Raw genomic sequence first — 18,457 nt, forward strand, 5'->3', positions numbered from 1 at the left:
ACTAACTGAAAAAGTGGTAAATTTGTAATTTACAAAACTATATTTATCTCCTAGTAATTGAATTAATATGAATTCTCTGGGTATTTGTGCAACATCCGAAAAAAAAATCAAATATTTTGGAGCATCAAATTGAAACAATTATCTTTTTTGATAGATAACAGAACCAAATAAGGAGTAAGAAAATGGCTCTGTTCCTGGAAAAAAACTGCATTATTCTTTATTGATATCATGGAAACTAACAGGACATTAACAAGCTATCTCAGAAAAACCAGACAAGAAAATTATATTCAGAAGGCCTGGATGCTTCTGGATTTTGAGATCAAGGACATTCTGAGAGAGATTGTGTTAGCACAAAAGAAAGGGAGGTGAGGGAGATTAGATTTTTAGTAAAAATCAAGGCTTTCATTCTTTGCCTAAGGGACTATGCTTAGCTAAGAAAGATTTCTAATTTGTAAATAAAATCCAGGATCTTATGCTGTAACATTAAGTCTAGAATTTTCTGTTGAGTAATCTGGTTCAGCAGATTAGCCAAGAACCAAATTTTTACGTGGTAGGTTTTGACAAGTCCACAGAGGCTCTTCATAAGGAAATGTGAACACCCAGTATATGTAAGACAGAAGCATTTAATAACATCCAGCTTTGCCCCATATGGGGCTAACCCAGGACTCTCTCTTTATGGGAAATCAAACTACGACAAACAAAACCCATGGGAAACTTAAAATGTGTTCCTCCCCACTCAGGAACTGGCAAATCACCAGGAGAGGCAGACTAAATAAATTCTATATTTGCATATTGCTGTCAGGAACTACGCAGAGTAAATAAAACAGACGTGACTTTCTTAAAAAATCCCATACTCTGTATATGAAAACCCACACAGCACATATTTTAAAGTTGATGTCAGAAGAGATCCACAGGCCCCTCAGCATATCCTGTACACACTGCTTCTAGCAACCCAAAACTAGGCCGAGTAGGGTTGTCTGTGTACAAAGCCCAACAAGTCTCAGAGCGTTAGATTCTTGACTGTCTTTGATATTAACTAGCATGACTTTGGACAAGTCTCTCCACTTTTTCAGAGTAGAAGTTCTTCAAAACCCTTTCCAATTTTCAAATATTTAGTAAGGAAAAAATCAGATTTTCAGCAAGGGAGGGTATAGGCCTTATTAGGCTGCATCTATTGGGGGTGAGGAGGATATATTAAAAGCACTGTAAATGAACCAGAACGTCAAAGGCATGGTGTGGGTAACAATGGGAGAATGAAAACATAAAGGGCTTTAAAACTCTTCTGTCGCTCCTTTAAAACCTAGCACCTAAATATATACTAAAGCTTCAAACGGCCTTTGTTATATAGAAAGGGAACAAAATGGACATTTGAGAGTCACAGGAATTTCCAAACCTCGATTACCTAACGATTCCTTCAGCTTTTTCTCCTCCTTTCATCAGAGCAGTCAAAGGATGATAACACACCTTCCAAAGTTCCCAGAACCTCTTAAAATAGTGCCACTAGCTGGGGACCAAGCATTGACAAATAAGTCTACGGGGGACATTTCATAGTCAAACCAAAAATAAAAAATAAAAAGTGATCAGTAGATTTTAAACAAAGGTGCCAAAACTATTCAATAGGAGTAGACATTTTTTTCAACAAATGATGCTTAGAAAACAGCGTCCATGTGTAAAAGAATTAAGCTAATCTGTAAGATGAAGCACAGTGGTTGAAGTTTTCAAACATATGTGAGGTCCTAAACTCAGGCCCAGAACCAGCAAACACTACCTTATGGGAAAGTCATATAACCTTAGACTTGGCAGTACTTTCTTGATTATGACCCTAAATACACAAGCAAAAACATGAGAAAATTATATTTATTTAAAATTTAAGACATGTATATGCTGGTAAGAGAGAGAAATGACAACCTGAAGAGTGGCAGAAATCTCTGAAAATCATATATCTAATAAGAGGTTGTTGTCTAGGATATTCAAGGAACTCTTACAACTATACCCAAAATAAATAAATATAAAAGCCAAATAAGCATGTGAAAGGATGCTCAAATTATTAATTAGAAAATAAAAAATATCAAGGCTACACAGAGACACCACTTCATGCCCATTAGTATGTATGTGATAGGAGCAATGGAGCAGAGGTCAAATACTAGCAGGGATAGAAAGAAATTATAATCTTCGTACACTGTTGATGGAATGAGAAGTGCCGTCATGGAAAACAGTTTGTAATTTCCTCAAAAAGTTAAACATAGAATATGTGATCAACAGTTCCATTTTTTATATTCAAAATAATTGAAACAGAGATTCAAACAGATTGCTACATAGATGTTCACAATAGCCAGAAGGTGAAAACAACTGTGAGAAGATGATAGATAAACTAGCTACATGCAGTGGACTGTTATTCAGCATAGGCAAGTCCTGATGCTAAGGAGATAGCTAGTGGCAGAGCACGCAATTACCCGTGCACTAGGCTCCAGCAAACTAGCTGTGTGAAGAAAACTAGTCATTCCTCCAAGCCTTGGTGAACTTTGGTTTATCAGGCTCTTTGTCAACTTGATGGCATTTAGAGCCCTTGCGACAGCATGTTTCTGGATGTGCGTCTGTGAACACGTCCTGGATGAGGTTAACAGGTGGAAGACCCACTGTAAACGCGGGCAGCAGTGTTCCTAGGGCTGGCCCCGCATGAATGAAAAAGAGAGATTCTGCTGAGCACCAAGCATCCTGTTATTGCTTTCTACTTCCCGACTGCATACACAGTGGAACAAGCTGCCGCAAGCTCCCCACCATAGTGGACTGTTCTCTCTAAATCCAAGACAAAAGTAACCTGACCTGCCTTCCTTAAGCTGCATTTTCCCAGGTATTATGTCACAACAATGAGACAAATAACTAATATGATGTTAATGTTAGAAGAAGGAGCTTATGAATGTCAAGGATCTCATATAATCCTAACATTCTTTCTGGGTGAAGGAATTACTGTTAAATGTGAGACATATGACCTAAAGTTGATGTCCTAAAGTTTTCTTGAGCTCCTAGATCAACAGACCTAATTAGAAAAGCCAAGTCCTCAGGGGGCTGAAGCAATGGTTCGATAGTTACAAGTACATGCTGCTGTTGCAGAGGATCCAAGTTTGGTTCCCAGCACTCACATCAGATAGCTTACAACTGCCTGTAACTCCAGATCAGATGACATGTGCCCCTGTCTGTCCTCAAACAGCACCAGCAATCATGCGCACATACCCCAACATAAACACACAAAAGTACAAATAATTTAAAAATAAAAAAAGGCTGGGTGTGTTGGTGCACGCCATTAATCCTAGCAGAAGCAGGTGTGTTTGTCTAAGTTCAAGGGCAGCCTGGTCTGCATAGCAAGTTCCAGGACTACATAATAGAGAGACCCTATCTCAAAACCCAAAGTAAAAAAAAATAAATAAATAAACTTAAATTAAACAAATCACTTTGAAAAGGAAATTAATCCTGAGAATGCTTACTTTTAGCAATCATTCAAAATGAGACTTTGGTCTGATATAGGTGAAAAAGGCTAAAAGTAATTACTGAAAGAAACAAAAGCAATCATAGTTAGGTTATCCCTAAAGAAGCCCCTTGCTTATAAATATTCTATTCCAAGAAAGAAATTGTGAAGGAAATAATTTTAAATAGGACTGAAGGGTAAAACAGTTTACAAGGTTAATTTTAGAATAATAAGAACATGGGGTCACATGGGGATGGCTCCAAATCCATAGAGTTCCCAAGCTGAATTGACAGCAGCCTGATCTCCATTCCTGCCTTCTCACTAATGGCTAGAGAAGCACTGCATGCTAGTTCCAGGAAGAACCAAAGAGATCATCTGGAGTCCTGTTCCCTTGTTTCCTTCAAAGCCTCAAGAGCTGTTTCCCCAAAAATCACATTCGTTGAGCCAAGATCACCACCCAATTTTCAAATTGTCTGTGGGTCTCTGGGTTTTACTTCTATAGTTTGCACCCTTACTCTTGTTCTCACTGTGTAATATTTGGCTATAAAAGATAATCGCCTGTAGGGGGTTCTAGTCTGTCAAGATTATCACATTACAGAAAGGCCCACAGAGAAAGACCTATGCAGGTGTCTAAGCAAAGAGAGGAAATCTAGATTTTTCCACTCAGCCATTGGCAAATTCCATTCTCCTTCAGCGAAATTTAATTGAAATATTTTTGTTTAGGAAGAAGAAAAACCTATTTGTTGTTTTTCATGACATAATTAACTACATAGGATATCTCAGCATATACATACATTTTGTAATTAATATGCTATCTTTGTAATTAGTAATACAGAGTAAGTATGTTCACAAAGTAAATGAACAGCCAATGGGCAAAAGTCATTTACTTTCCCATAACAGCAATAAATATCTGGAAAACCATACATGCAGATAGATAGGTAGGTCAATACATACATGTATACATACATATGTACATACATACATTATTATGAACATAAATAAATAAAAAGTATGACTATAGGAAATTCAACAAGGCCACTTTACTTGCATAGGGAATGACTGGTGTTTAGATTTATTAACTGTGATATTTTACATCCAAACATCTACAAACTCTGTTTGTAGAGTTAAAACTACATATGCTCTTATTGACCTAATATCAATAAAGAGAGACTAGATAACATGTGTATGACTTGTCAGACAAAGTAAGTTCCATTGTGAGCAGGAAGGGGCATGTTCTCAAGACTAACTTTTGGTGCTGCCTGACAGCTACACTCACCATCCGCTGTGATGCTTATTGTGCACTTAGGAAATGCAGCAAAAACCTAGAAGTTGAAGAGCGCTTACTAAATAGTTTTTGAGGAAATAAAAGGGTGGCAGAGCCTACTTGCCAGTTTTGGTTTGAAGAAGTCCAAGAAATAAGAGAGTTTAGAGAGAAAGGGGGTATAAAGAAGAAAGGAAAAGGAGAGAGAAAGAAGGGAAGGAAGCCAATAGCCAAACACATCACATTGGAAGTATTTGAACGCCAGCTGGGAACTGACCAAGAACAGAGGAAGTATACAGTTTGGAAGTTGGCTGGAAATTTCCATGAGAAAACATTTTTCTTTTATTCACTCACCTAATAAATATGTTTCGACTGCCTACCGTGTGTGTTTAGCATTCTACTAACCCTAGAAGGAAATAATCACATTAAAATTCAGTCCCAAGTCACCAAAAGCTTATAATCTTGTTGGAGAGAAAACACAAGATTGAACAAGCGTTCAGGGAATGCTTACCACATGCTTGGCCCTGTGCTAGACAGTTCAGATACAGAAACGGATGAGGCTGTCCCTGCTTTCATGAAATTAATGCTTCAGGTCAAATTAACCAAAATAAATATGAGTGCCATAAATAAAAGCCACATAGTAATTTTTAATTCTCTACGAGACATTTTTCAGTTTTCACGCAATGTTTTGATCCTCCTCCGAGTCCTTCCAGACCCTCCCCACCTCCACAAGTTGATATTTCTATCTACCTACAGATGATGGGGGAGAGCGAAAGATAGAGAATCAAAGAAGACAAGAAGGCAAAGTAATGAAACCATAATCAGAAAAAAAAAGCACACAAAGAGTCACAGAGCCCACTTCTGTTCATCAGCTCACAACTCCTGAGCCTGAGGCCTGCCTGGAGGTTCAGTGGCAGATCCAGAACACTGATTTTCCCTCTCCCAGTAGATATCAATTGCAAATAGTTTCTTGGTTAGGGATGGAACTTTTTCCCACTTCCACTTCTCCATAGCATCCATGTTAAAAATAATAACTAATTTTAGTAATAATGCCTTATTGACCCAAATACAGGCAAAGTATTGTTTCAACATGTAATTGATCCAAAGATAAAAGTATTTTATGTTCTCCATTCTTTTTTCTTATAAGCCTGAAATCCAATGTGGTTGCACATCCCAGTTCACACAGCCACATTAGCCTATCTTGTTGGTCAGAACAAATTTAGAGCCAGACTTTTTAAACTTCTACTTAGGGTCTGCTTGTTCTTTGACACTAGCCAAGGCTGGCCTAGGAATTACTCTGAAAGCCTGGCTAGCCTCCCACTTAAGGTTACCCTCCTGTATCACAGCCTTCCAAATGCTTCAAGTACACGTACAAAACACCACACTCAGCTCAAACTTCTTTTGATAAGACTAAACGTTATTACACATTTCTAAGGTTTCTTAGACGTGTTTTTCTTCTCCTGGTGGCCTTCAATCTTTGTTCAAGAAGATCCCACTTCTCCCTTTCTATGGCCCAACCCAAATCTTTAATTTACTAACTAGATATTGTATGCTTTTCCAAGGTTCATGTGACCTTATTTTCCTATGCTATCTGATAGGGTGCTACACACACACACCCCACCACTACCATTCACATACTTTGTATGTATTTAAGAACATGTACATATATACCATACATACACATGCATGCATAAATATGATTAATTAAAATGGAAATTTTGAAGCACCTAAAACTGAGTTATTTAAAGTCATGAAGAAAAACAATAGAACCAGGATAAGAGCACAGATTCTAGATTATCTGTGTTCTTAACTAACACACTGTATGACCTCTCAGCAGAACAGAATAATGGTACTATTTATCGATACAATAAGTTATTAAATAAATATTAAATTATGTATATGGATACTACACTAAAACTGAAAATATTTATTATAAAGACCTGAAAGAAACTTCATCACCTCAAAGAAGATCTGTCTTCATGTATAAATAGGGATATGATTAACTCTATGGTTAACCTGAAGATAAAGAAGATGGTCTGGGTAAAAAATAATTTGGAAAGCAACTTGATACAATTTCCCAATTTGGGGGCACTGACCAAAATAGCATTTATGTTATCACCTTAACCAACACTGCCTCTAAAAAGTGCTCCCTGCCTCTCCAAATCTAGCCTCCTTAACCTTTGCAGCCCCCTAAACTTGATACACTTCTCATAGTGCAGTAGTCTATTTAATTGCTTTCGGTTGGAAGTACAGCTTCAGAAGCTTGTTTACAGTGTCTTGTTTACAGTGTCTTGTTTACAGTGTCTTGTTGTTTACAGTGTCTTGTTTATAGTGTCTTGTTTACAGTGTCTTGTTTACAGTGTCGTGTCTTGTTTACAGTGTCTTGTTTACAGTGTCTTGTTTACAGTGTCTTGTTTACAGTGTCTTGTTGTTTACAGTGTCTTGTTTACAGTGTCTTGTTTACAGTGTCTTGTTTACAAAGTAAAGCCCTCCAAACACTTGCATCCCTGTATAGACTTAAGTAGCGTGAAAGAGACAAACAGCACTTCCAGCCAAAGCTGGATAAAGGGAACACAATATTTAAAGTCATCAGAAAGCTGCAAACACACTAAGGAATATAAGGCAAATAAAAAAAAATTTCAGAGAACAGAGGTATTTTTAAGAGCGTTTGCAATTTCTGAACACAAGCTAGTTGCTGAGACCTAGAATTGGAATTAGAGAAATAAACAAAACTTTTTAAGAACTGCCCCGCAGGAATGGAAAAAATGGAGCTATACCAAGCCTCAAACACAAATTTTCCCACAAAGTATTCTCCGAAATCTGAAATCAAAATTTACAAAAAAATAAAATAGAAGCTTCTAGAACTTACTGACACTTATGACACAAGCTCTTGGTGGGATCAAGACCTCTGAGTAAGATCCAGAAGAGAAGACGCCCTAGAGATAGTAGTACCATCTACTGCATTCTTCTTCGTGGCATTTGCCACCACTGGAACCTTGAGGTGAAGAATCCAGACTTACCAAGCAGAAAATAAAGAAGCCAGAAGAGTTTTGCCAGCTGTATAATCAGAAAGTTGAATGAGCCCCCTAGCCCTCAGCCATTTCCTCCTGAAGACACCTATGGAAAGATGAGCAAAGCGTAGCCTGCCTGTAGTTCCAGATACTCTTAAGAGTTTTTAGGCTGGAAAAATCTTTTGACCCAAGAGATTCAAACCGCACAGCAAGATCCCATCTCAATATATTTTTAAATAGTGGTAGAGTATTAAATGTTATTTATACCCAACGTCGCTCACAGACCACCAAAATTCTAATGTTAAAAATTCCTTGGGGAGGAATTAACACTAGCGGGTAGGGGGGGAGAGGCAGGGGCAGGCAGATCTCGGTAAGTTCGAGACCAGCCTGACCTACAAAGCTAGTACAGGACAGCCAAGAGTACACAGAGTACCCCGTATCAAAAAAACCAAATAAACAAACAAAAAAATTCCCGGTTTAGGAACAAGATGGTAAAGGCATCTTGCCAACAAACTCTGGTGACCTGAATTCCGCACACACGACCCGCATGGTGGAAGAAAAGTATTGAACCCTTCAGGTTGTTCTGTGACCTCCAGAGCACAGTGTGGCACCTACACATACGAGCACATAAGAGATTAAAATATATATTTAAAAAAAGAAAGAAAAGAGAAAAGAGTCCCTGAAGTGAAAGAGAAAAGAAGCAGCCAGCGGAAGGATAATTTGAAGAGCCAGAAAGAAAGGACAGGTGGAAGGACTGTAATGGTGAAGGCGAGCAAGCACGAAATTAATATCTGGCCTCCAGCTAAGGAAAAGGCTTGGACTGTAGCTATTTCTGTGGGGACTTTATAGTGACAGTTTGTAACCAGGGTCTTGGGTTGTGTCCTCGATTCCTTAAAAGGGTCACCTGGTTGCAGCAGCAACTGCGGGTCCTCAAAGGGGGCGGTACTCACCTACCTTCTAGGATGGCACTTCTGTCACTGAAGGCCCAACTCCTCTCTCAGGCAACCGAGGCACATCCCAACTGCTAGAAAAGGAAAATGACAGAGTCCGTGTTCTCTGTGCCCGAGGAGTCTTCCTCTCATGGACATGGAGTTTTCTCACTCCGTCGGGTGTTCCTTTTCTCCTCAGAGGGCCCCAGCCGTGCCGCGCCCAGTATGACAGCCGGCACAGAACCATGCTGGTCTCCCCCTTAGCGCCCGAGCGTGGCAGGCCTGCTCTCCTCAGGAACTTCGGTCACCTGACCCATTCCTCCCTCAGCTTTGTTGGCCTTCGAGCCTGCCAGCTCTAGTCATAGAAAGGTCAGGGCAAAGGCCAGAAGCGCGGTTCCAGAAGCGCGCCTCCAGAAGCGCGCCTCGAAGACTGACCTGAGAGGAAACTCCCAACTTGCCCTGCGGCTCCTCTGGAAGATGAATGTCCCGGATGTAGAGAGGTTCCGCCAGGTGCTGGCTGAGCCCGCGCTGCCTTCCGGCCTCCACCGGAGCAGTGTGCCTCTGCCCTCAGACCTCAATGCCCCAACCACAGCCAAACTACTGGCCACCAGCAAAGGGCCACAGGGGGAACGCCAAGAGCAAGGCAGCCCCAGATTCACCCTGGTCTGGGTCCCCGCCTTCTTTCTCTGAATAGGACGAAGCCTAGTGAAGCTATGCCCAGGCTTCACGAGAAAACCAAACAAGAAGATACTAGATTCCCTTCTCGAACCCCAATTTCAGTTCCTCAAGACTGCCTAGAGTACAAAACCTTAGTCAGAAGTTTTAAGTCTCTTTGTTCAAACAACACACATCTCAGCGCCTCGGGCTGAAGATATGACGATGGGGCCCGTGAAGGGCCGAAATCCAAGGCCATATCAGGAAAGTAGGGAAATAAACTGGCGTTTATAATTCAGACATGCCCCCAACGATGATGAGGTTATATCTGTGTTAACCTATGTACATTGAAAATACTGTAGACTGAAATTATTTAATACACTGAATCTGTGGAACATCAATTGAGCAACATAGTGGACGTGAACAAGCATCATGAAGAGAATCATGCTGTCGCCACTAGCAAGAACTCCAGATCATTCAGGAATCATTCATTCCTGAAGTGCATCTTGAAGAGGACACCGCAGAGCCTTTGGTGGCCTTCTCTCAGTTGCACATATGTCCCAGATGTCTTCCCCAGGACGAAGTTTCAGGAGAGCCAGGATACGGTTTAGATGAGATGTCCGCCATTAGTGTCAGGCTTTTGAATACTTGGCCCCCAGTTGGTGGCGCTTTTTGAGTAGGTTTGAGAGGCCCGATTTTGCTGGAGGAAGCATGTCACCAGGGGAAGGCAGAAGGTTTCAAAGTCATGCACCACTCCCCATTGCCTCTATTTGATTTATGCTTGTGGTTCAAGATGTGAGCCTTCAGCTTCTGCCCCTGCTGGCATATTGTTACTCCATTATCATAGACTAACCATAAACCCAAATTTATAAGTTGCCTTGACTGTGGGTTTGAGGGGATTTTTTTGGTGGGGGTGGTAGTAGGTTTGTTTGTTTGTTTGTGGGTTTTGGGGGGAGTTGATCTTTCTTGTTTGTTTTGTTTTTTGGCAGGGTTGGTGGTGGTGTTGGGATTTTATATATATATATATTGTTGTTATTTTGGGTTTGGGGTTTTGGTTTTTCAAGATTTCTTTGTATAGCCTTGGCTGTCCCGGACTCCGCTTTGCAGATCAGGCCAGCCTCAAACTCAGGCTGTGGTGTTTTATCATAGCAATAGAAAAGTCCCTAATACACAGAGTGAGACAATGAGTCTATTGTTTAAGCAAAAATACAAGTGGCAGTTGAAGAGAGTCAAGCTGACATGTGGGTGGGAGAGGAAAGCACTGAAATGCCTCAGTTGCTTACATATGTGATTTGGATACCTAATCTGTCACTGATTTTGTATCTTATAAAGTATTGCTGGTAGATTTCTTCTTTCTATCAACAGAATCGTCTTCTTGATGAGGAAATGTTTTAGGCTTACAGCTGCAGACAGGAGGGCTAGTGGAAATAAAACTGCTCAGAGGGATCTTTACATATACATAAATTACATGGAGGCTTATGACATAGTTCATATGGACTTAAGACATAGTTCAGTATCTACTTTAAGTCTTGTTTAAGATGTTTCTTTTGCAGATGATCTGCCTAGTTATGTCAAAATTCCTATGTGTCTGCCAACAAAAAAAAAAAAAAAAAAAGCAAGAAAATCAGAACCTTTTTAGGTCCCCTCCGTTTTCTAGATAACTGTCCTGCCTCAATGCCATATATTGTTAGCCCACAAAAAAATTTAAATTCAAAGTGTACTGGCCAAACAATATGTCTATACTCCTTCCTCTATTCCCATCACTTAGCAAGTTGAGGGAGGAGGGTAATAAGTTCAAGACCAGCATTAGAAACATAACAATACCCTTCTCAAAAAAAAATCAGCCAAATGAAGATGTGTATCACTTTTCACCACTATCAAGTCAAAACACCATAAACTGAACCGTCGTAGGTTGGGAGATGGAGGAACTGTTGTAACATAAGGCACAGGACTTCAACTTCAGCGTGAGGGAAACCACCAAAAGCAGCTTGAAGAAGCCTCTAAGATGAAATCTAAAGAATAATACTAAAGTGTTTTCTTTTTTTTTATTTCAAAAAATTGAGTTTCTAACACGAGTTTATGGATAAGGACAAACAAATTGCCATGTATAGAGAAGAGAGTGAGCTTACCTATCACACCTTCAAGACAAATGGGGTGCATTCCTAAAAGTAAAATCAAGGAGAATAAAATCCTAGAAAGCTGTCACTTGTTAATATCCAAGTTTAAAGAGGTGATTTTTAAGTAAAACGGTAGCCAATGGGAGGGGGGGTGGGAAATCCAGGCATAGGCAGCAATATATAGCAAGACCAGAAGACAAGAAAACATTTAACTCATAGAAGAAACTGGAAAAAGTGCTCAAGATGGCTGAGTCCTCAGGCAATGAAGGCAAAGGAATTAAGATTATTGACATATGCCTTTAATGCCAGCGCTGGGGAAGCAGAGGCAGGCAGAGGCAGGCAGAGGCAGACAGAGCTCTAGGATTTGGAGGTCAGCCTGGTCTACAAAGCTAGTTCTAGGACAGCCAGGACTACACAGAGAAACCCTATCTCAAGGAGAGGAGGGGAAAAAGGATTATTGACTCTGTGACTAGAGCGATGTCTCAGTGGATAAGAGAATTGCTGCACTTACAGAGGATCGGGGCTCGGTCCCCAGCACATACACAGAGGAGCACATACATAGTGGCTCTCTAACTCCAGCTCCAGGAGATCTGACTTCCACTCCACGGGGCACTGCACCCATGTGACACACATACTTGCATGCAGGCAAAACACTCATACACATAAAATAAAAATGCTTTAAAAAAAAAAAAAAAAAGCAATATTGGCTCTAGATGGAGCTCATTCTCAGATCCAGCCTCAGCTCTGCCACTTACTGCGAAATGGAAGGGAAGCAAAAGACAGAGAAAGCAACTTGTGAAGGCCTCTGATGGGTCCTGGTAAGGGCTTTACATTTCATTTCATGAGCATAAAAAGGCCATAAGAAGGACCAAAACAGGACAGCATGCCTATGTTTTATAAATATGACTCTGGGAATTATAAAAAATAATAATGGAGAAGGGAAACAAAAAAGGACTAGATACAGTGAAATTAAATTTGAATAAACCAAGGCCACTATTAGTAAACTAACAATATTCCTTATAAACATGTTTTCATTCCTGCTAATCAAAAGGAAAATGTTATTAGTGATAAATATTCACCTAAGTGAATAATAGTGGTTTGTTCAAATAATTTCAATATAATACCATGCCTTTCTTGCTGAAATCCTTTCAGTTTTGACAGGGTATTTACAAACTTGTTCTGTATATCAGCAGGGAGCATGCAAACCAAGGTGCTATCCCTGCTGCCTCCTTCACAAGAATATACCTTTCTGGTTTTATAACATAGGGTTGCCCTCACCTCCCATCCCCTTGCTTCCACAGACAACAGATACAGGATCACTTGAATTTTCAATAAAATGAAAAAACCATAAAAAGGCTAAGGGCGTGGTTCCACGGCAGCTCACATATGAATCGTCCTCAAGATTTGGGTTCAGGTCCCAGAAGTTTTTTTAAGGCTCAATTTTGGAAACACTGTAGCCTGTTTTTCCTAGTTAAGCAAGTATTTCTCAATTCTCGCTCCAAAATAGTTATAGGGTCATTCAAGGTACATGTTACCAATCCTTTTACGCCGTCCCAACTCTCCACTAAATAATAATAAACCAGTAAATACAACTCTTGTTTTACATGCCTCTCCCAATACTATATCACACAAAGCACATCTCTTATTCCTTCATCTATCCTACATCTGTTTTGGTCCCCGTTGCTCTTTCCTCCACTGTATTCTACCTAAATTTTCTCATTTTCCACAATGGGAGTGACTGATAACATTCTCAAGAATGGGGAAGAATTTTTCCCTAAATGCTTCTCTGGGATTAAAGAAAAATAACATATAACTACACAGCGATTGAGCTTCAGAGCCTGGGCAACTCATACTGCCAAGACTTAATCCTAGCTCTATCTCCTATTTCCTAGATATTATGGGCTAGCTATGATGAGGCTAATGATAGCGTTACTGCATAGGATTTCTGTGAGCAATAATCGAGTTGATTCATAAGAAGCAATGAACAAAGTCATGAATATTGTTAAGAACACAACATTAACTAACGCCACATGCTAAGCTCTGGAATCAAGATTGGATGATATAGAAAAGGTCTTTTCTTTCCTGCATTTATATTCTACTAGAGAAAGGGCAATAAAGAAATAAAAAGTGAAAATCACACAATGTGATGATACTATAAACAGGATAGTGGAGTAGGAATAGAGACTGGAAAGAAGATGCTCACTGGAGGAAGGAAAAAATGGGGAGGAATCCACAATGCAAGAAGCACGGAGCTTGAAGGGTTCTAAAAACGGTAAGAAGGCAGGTATGGCTAAAGACTGGAGAACTTAGGAGTGGTAGATGCTAAAGTCAAGATTCAGGAAAAAGCTGCATGCAGCAGACCCCTCTGGACCCCTGGTACACAGATGAATGCAGTTTTAATGCCGTAGGAGGCTATTGAAATTTTTAAACAGATAAATAATATTATCAAGTCTATGTTTTAAGAAGCTTTCTAGATGATTGTTCAAAGCATAGCCAAAAGACAATGTGCCTAGGAATGTTTAGGTCCCTAAAAGGTCATCTCCAAAGTCCCTCCCTGTTTCAACAATCCGTGATTCAATGCTAAATTTAAAATGAAGAGACTTCGGTTTTCATCCCTCATGCAAAATGCAGAGCTATATGCCTTTCTCCCTCTGCACCATTAGGCTTGAGTGGGTGAGTCAGGTCTAATAAATGCTTTTAGTTGTTCTTGTTTCTTGCCTCCAAATTCCCACATGCTAATCAACGATTTTCTCTTAATGAAGTGTCCAAAACTAAAAACAGCATCCCAGGTGCTATCTGTCACCACAGGCAGGCAGACCGAGCCATTGTTTCCCTGCTTTATGACAAGGGGCTAGTGTCATATTTTCCTCACAATATTATGCAGCAATCATGTACGGGATTTGCTGTTCAGCGTCACCCTTGGGTCTCTACAATCATTACTATTGTGCAGGTGCTGCCCTCCCTGTAAATTTCTTTTCTGTCCAATTACTTTTCCCCAAGTACCTGTACTTGACTTTTTTCCAAGCTGAGCGTCATTCTCTTTGCCATACTGCTAACGTTTCCTTTCTTTCTTTCTTTTGGCTTGTCCTAGGCTCTGCAGCACGTCTTCTTTTCAAGTCATCTGAGAATTCCACTAACATATTTGTGAACAGGATGTAGCTAGAAAAGAAATGTTAAGGGATTTTCCTTCTATTTACTTATTAGTTAGGTACCATTTCTAAAAATGTTGAGTAAAGAAGAAAGAATGAGAAAAAAGAGGAGGGAGGAGAGAAGGAAGAAAGAAAGAGGGAACATTAAATTACAGAGACATTATATGTACAACCATGTAAAACTATATATGTAAATGAACAAAAATACAGTGGATAGTACAATTGTAACATAGTATAAAATATTATGTGTAGTGGGTAAAACTTGATCAGACAAGTATTTAATCACTCTGTAGCTGAACTTGCCTCTGTTACAAATGGAAATAATGATGATACGTAAATCCAAAGATTTTTCTGAAAAATAAATGATTACTTTCTACCTAATGCATAGTAAGCTCTCTGTCAAAATTGTCTGGTATTCCCACACTACATTTCTAACTTTATTTTTTCTTTGCACTTATTTATTTCTTTATTCATTCCCTCCTACCCAGTGTGTGTGTGTGTGTGTGTGTGTGTGTGTGTGTGTGTGTGCATATGAGGTCAGAGGACAATTGTCAGGACTCGGCTCTCCTTCCACCATGTTGGTTCCAGAGATTGAACTCAGGTCTTCAGACTTGACAGCAAGCACCCTCACTGCTCAGTTATCCTGCCAGCCCTCTCTCCCTTACTTTTTAAAGATGTATTTATTTAGTATTATGTATACAGTGTTCTGCCTGCATGTACACCTGCAGGCCAGAAGAGGGCATCAGATCACATTATAGATGGTTGTGAGCCACCATGTGGTTGCTGGGAACTGAACTCAGGACCACTGGAAAATTGTAGGCCCTGCATCAGGAAAATACAGAACAAAGGGCACTAAGATTCCATTTTTAGCCTAGTCAGAAGAGCTATCATCAAGAAAAACAAGTGACAAATGATGGTGAGGGGACTTGGCAGGCGAGGGAGGGGGTATACATCTCTGATGGAAATCTGGGTATAGACCAAAGGAATCTAAGTCAGCATGTCACAGAAATGCCTGAAGATCCCTGGGTTTTTGTCACTGTTCACACCAGCCAAGATATAGATCATCCTAGATGACCCTAGTTGATGGATGGGTAAATAAAATGTGGTATGTTCACAATGAAGTATTAATTGCCCATAAAGAAAAAATAATTTTGTAATGCCTTGCATGTGACTGCAGATGCTTACATGAAACAAAGTAAACTAGACACAGAAAGATAAAGATCACATTTTTCTCATATGTGGAATCTAGATTTAAATATACATATACATGCATATGTGACATGAAAGAAGAAAGGAAACTATTTGGGAAGAGCCAGAAGAGTCAGCAAGAGCCAGAGAGGGAAAGGAAAGGAGTATCCAGAGAGGTTAATGAGATGGTAAAATTTGAGTAATATGCAATAATATATATGTATGAGAATATAGAAATAAATCCATTATCTGTATGCTGATTTTTAATTTTAAATTTATTTTTTTTTTAATTTATTCACTTTACATCCTGATCATAGCCCCTCAGCTCATCTCCTCCCAGCCCCATCCTCCCTCCCTCTTCCCCCCATTCCCCTCCCATAGTGCTCAGAAAGGGGGAAGCCCTCCTCCCTACCAACTGACCCCAGCCTATCAAGTCTCATCAGGACTGCCTGTATCCTCTTCCTCTGTGGCCTGGCAAGGTCACTCTGACAGGGGGAAGTGATGGAAGAGCAGGCAACAGAGTCCATAGCAGAGACAGCCCCTGCTCTGTATGCTGATTTTTTTTTTTAATCACAAAAAGGGGAACTGAAGAGATGGCTCAGTGGTTAAGAGCACATACTCTCTAGCAAAGTACCGGAGTTCAGTTCCCAGTACCTACCTCATAAACCCCTGTAAGTCCAGTCCCAGGGATCCAACATCCTTCTCCCTCCACAGGCACTTGTACTCAAATAAACAGTCTCCTGATACAGAAACACATATGTATACACACAATTAAAAATAAATTTAAATATAAAAAAACAATACATTGTAGGCTTTGGGGGTGCGGCAAAATGGTTTAGCAGGTATAGGTGGTTGCCACCAAGTCTAACAACCTTAGTTTATTCTAAGGAATCTTTACACTAAAAGATGTCCTACAGGACAATTTAAGCACCATGACATAAATAGTCACCCATATGTGAACACACAAAAATAAACAGATACAATTTTTATTTTACTTCTAGGCTCAAAGCAGACTCAGTGACAATGTAATTCACAGAATTGCCCAATCAAACTGTTTTCTCAATTGTTATGAAGGTTATAAGGGTAATGTGCTTGGTGCAGAGCAATATCTGCTAACAGATTGGCATTAGGAATGTCATTAATACAGTGTCACAGTTGTAAACATATTATAAAAAGAAATAGAAGACAAAAGACAATACTTTTCTTGTTCTCCCAACTGTATAAACTTCTGTTTTCACTACATCTAATTTTGACACATCACTGTCTAGACTCTTCTCTATAGATGGGTCTGAAGATAGAATCATTTCATGTACTTTACAGGTCTCCTTAATTCAGTAAGTACACAGTTTCTATTCCTGCCTGTCTTCTTAGCAGAATTTCAGTTTTAGTGTGGCAAGGATGGCATCAACGTCGAGCTCAGGACCTGGCATTTTGCCAATTAATGGCATGAGCCAAAGCACTCTAGTAAGTATATTTTGAAAAAGCACATTTATGACATGGGAGGTAGATATTATTTCCTCCCTCTCTAAGAAGTGGTGAATTGTTATAAACTAGGAAGAGAGTGCACAGTTGCTTTCTGAGAGCTATTTTTGTCAGCTCTTCCTTAGGACAATCACGCTAGCTGAACCTGTCCCTGGGAATCCTTGCAGTTAAAGCAGAGCTCCAGAAGCCCGGTATTTTTCCAGGACCTCATGCTCAGCTAAAGGAAAAGTACTCAGGCTCTCTAGATTGTCTTCACCTGGGGCTGATTAGCCCTTAACTCGCTGACTCATGAAGGGGTGGAGATCTGAAAACTCATTTCACAGATGAGAAACTGGGCTTTGAAAACTAATTGATTTTCTAAGCCCAACACTTGTTTATAGATCTGATGCAATATAGAACATGATCATCCTTATTCCTGCCCTTTTCTCTTTCTTCGCATTATAAACTTACTTTTATGAGGGGCTGTACAGTAGCTTAGGAGGAAAACTTACACTTTATATGCCTGAGGCATTGGTGGGGTGCTTGAGAGAGGGGAGGAGGTGGACAAGTAAGAGATAATATTATTATTGTTGGGAGAAGTTCATCTTGATACGTTAAGTGGCAGAAGCAGAGTAGAATTTTGTGTGTAACTAGAAAATATAAAAAATGCAGGGAGCTCAAGTATGTGTGTTTTTATTATTTATATGTAGAACATGCCAAAAGACTACACACTTATCTCTGGTTGTTTTGAAGCTTGTTTTATTCATGCTTTTCTGTGTTAGATGTTCTTATCGCAAGTGCATGGTCCTTTTTAACCAAAAACTTAGGGTTGAAATTCCTGGCCTAATACTTCTGGAAGAACTCATTTTGCCTACTGCTCCATTCTTCAAGGTGGCAGGGCAGTCAGCATCAGCATAGGGTTCCAAAAATGTCTCCTTAGCCATTTAACCTACCCTGTAAAATGGGTGCGATTACCTCTACTTCACAGGACTCTGGTGTACGTCTACAGCCTTATAAAAGCGCTGGGTGATACTCTGGTGATGATAAAGTCCTTGGCCTAATAGAGAGGCGTAAGAACCCTTATGATAAACCAGTGTCTTTGTGTTAAAAGTTTCGACTGAGGGGCAAAATTGCAGGGAGAGACATGAGAGATTTCAGTAAAGATGTATAATTTTGGGACCACATAGAGAGAAAAACTAGCCATCTCTCTCTCTCTCTCTCTCT

The sequence above is a fragment of the Acomys russatus genome, chromosome 5, assembly GCF_903995435.1.
Source record: "Acomys russatus chromosome 5, mAcoRus1.1, whole genome shotgun sequence".
Classification (NCBI taxonomy): domain Eukaryota; kingdom Metazoa; phylum Chordata; class Mammalia; order Rodentia; family Muridae; genus Acomys; species Acomys russatus.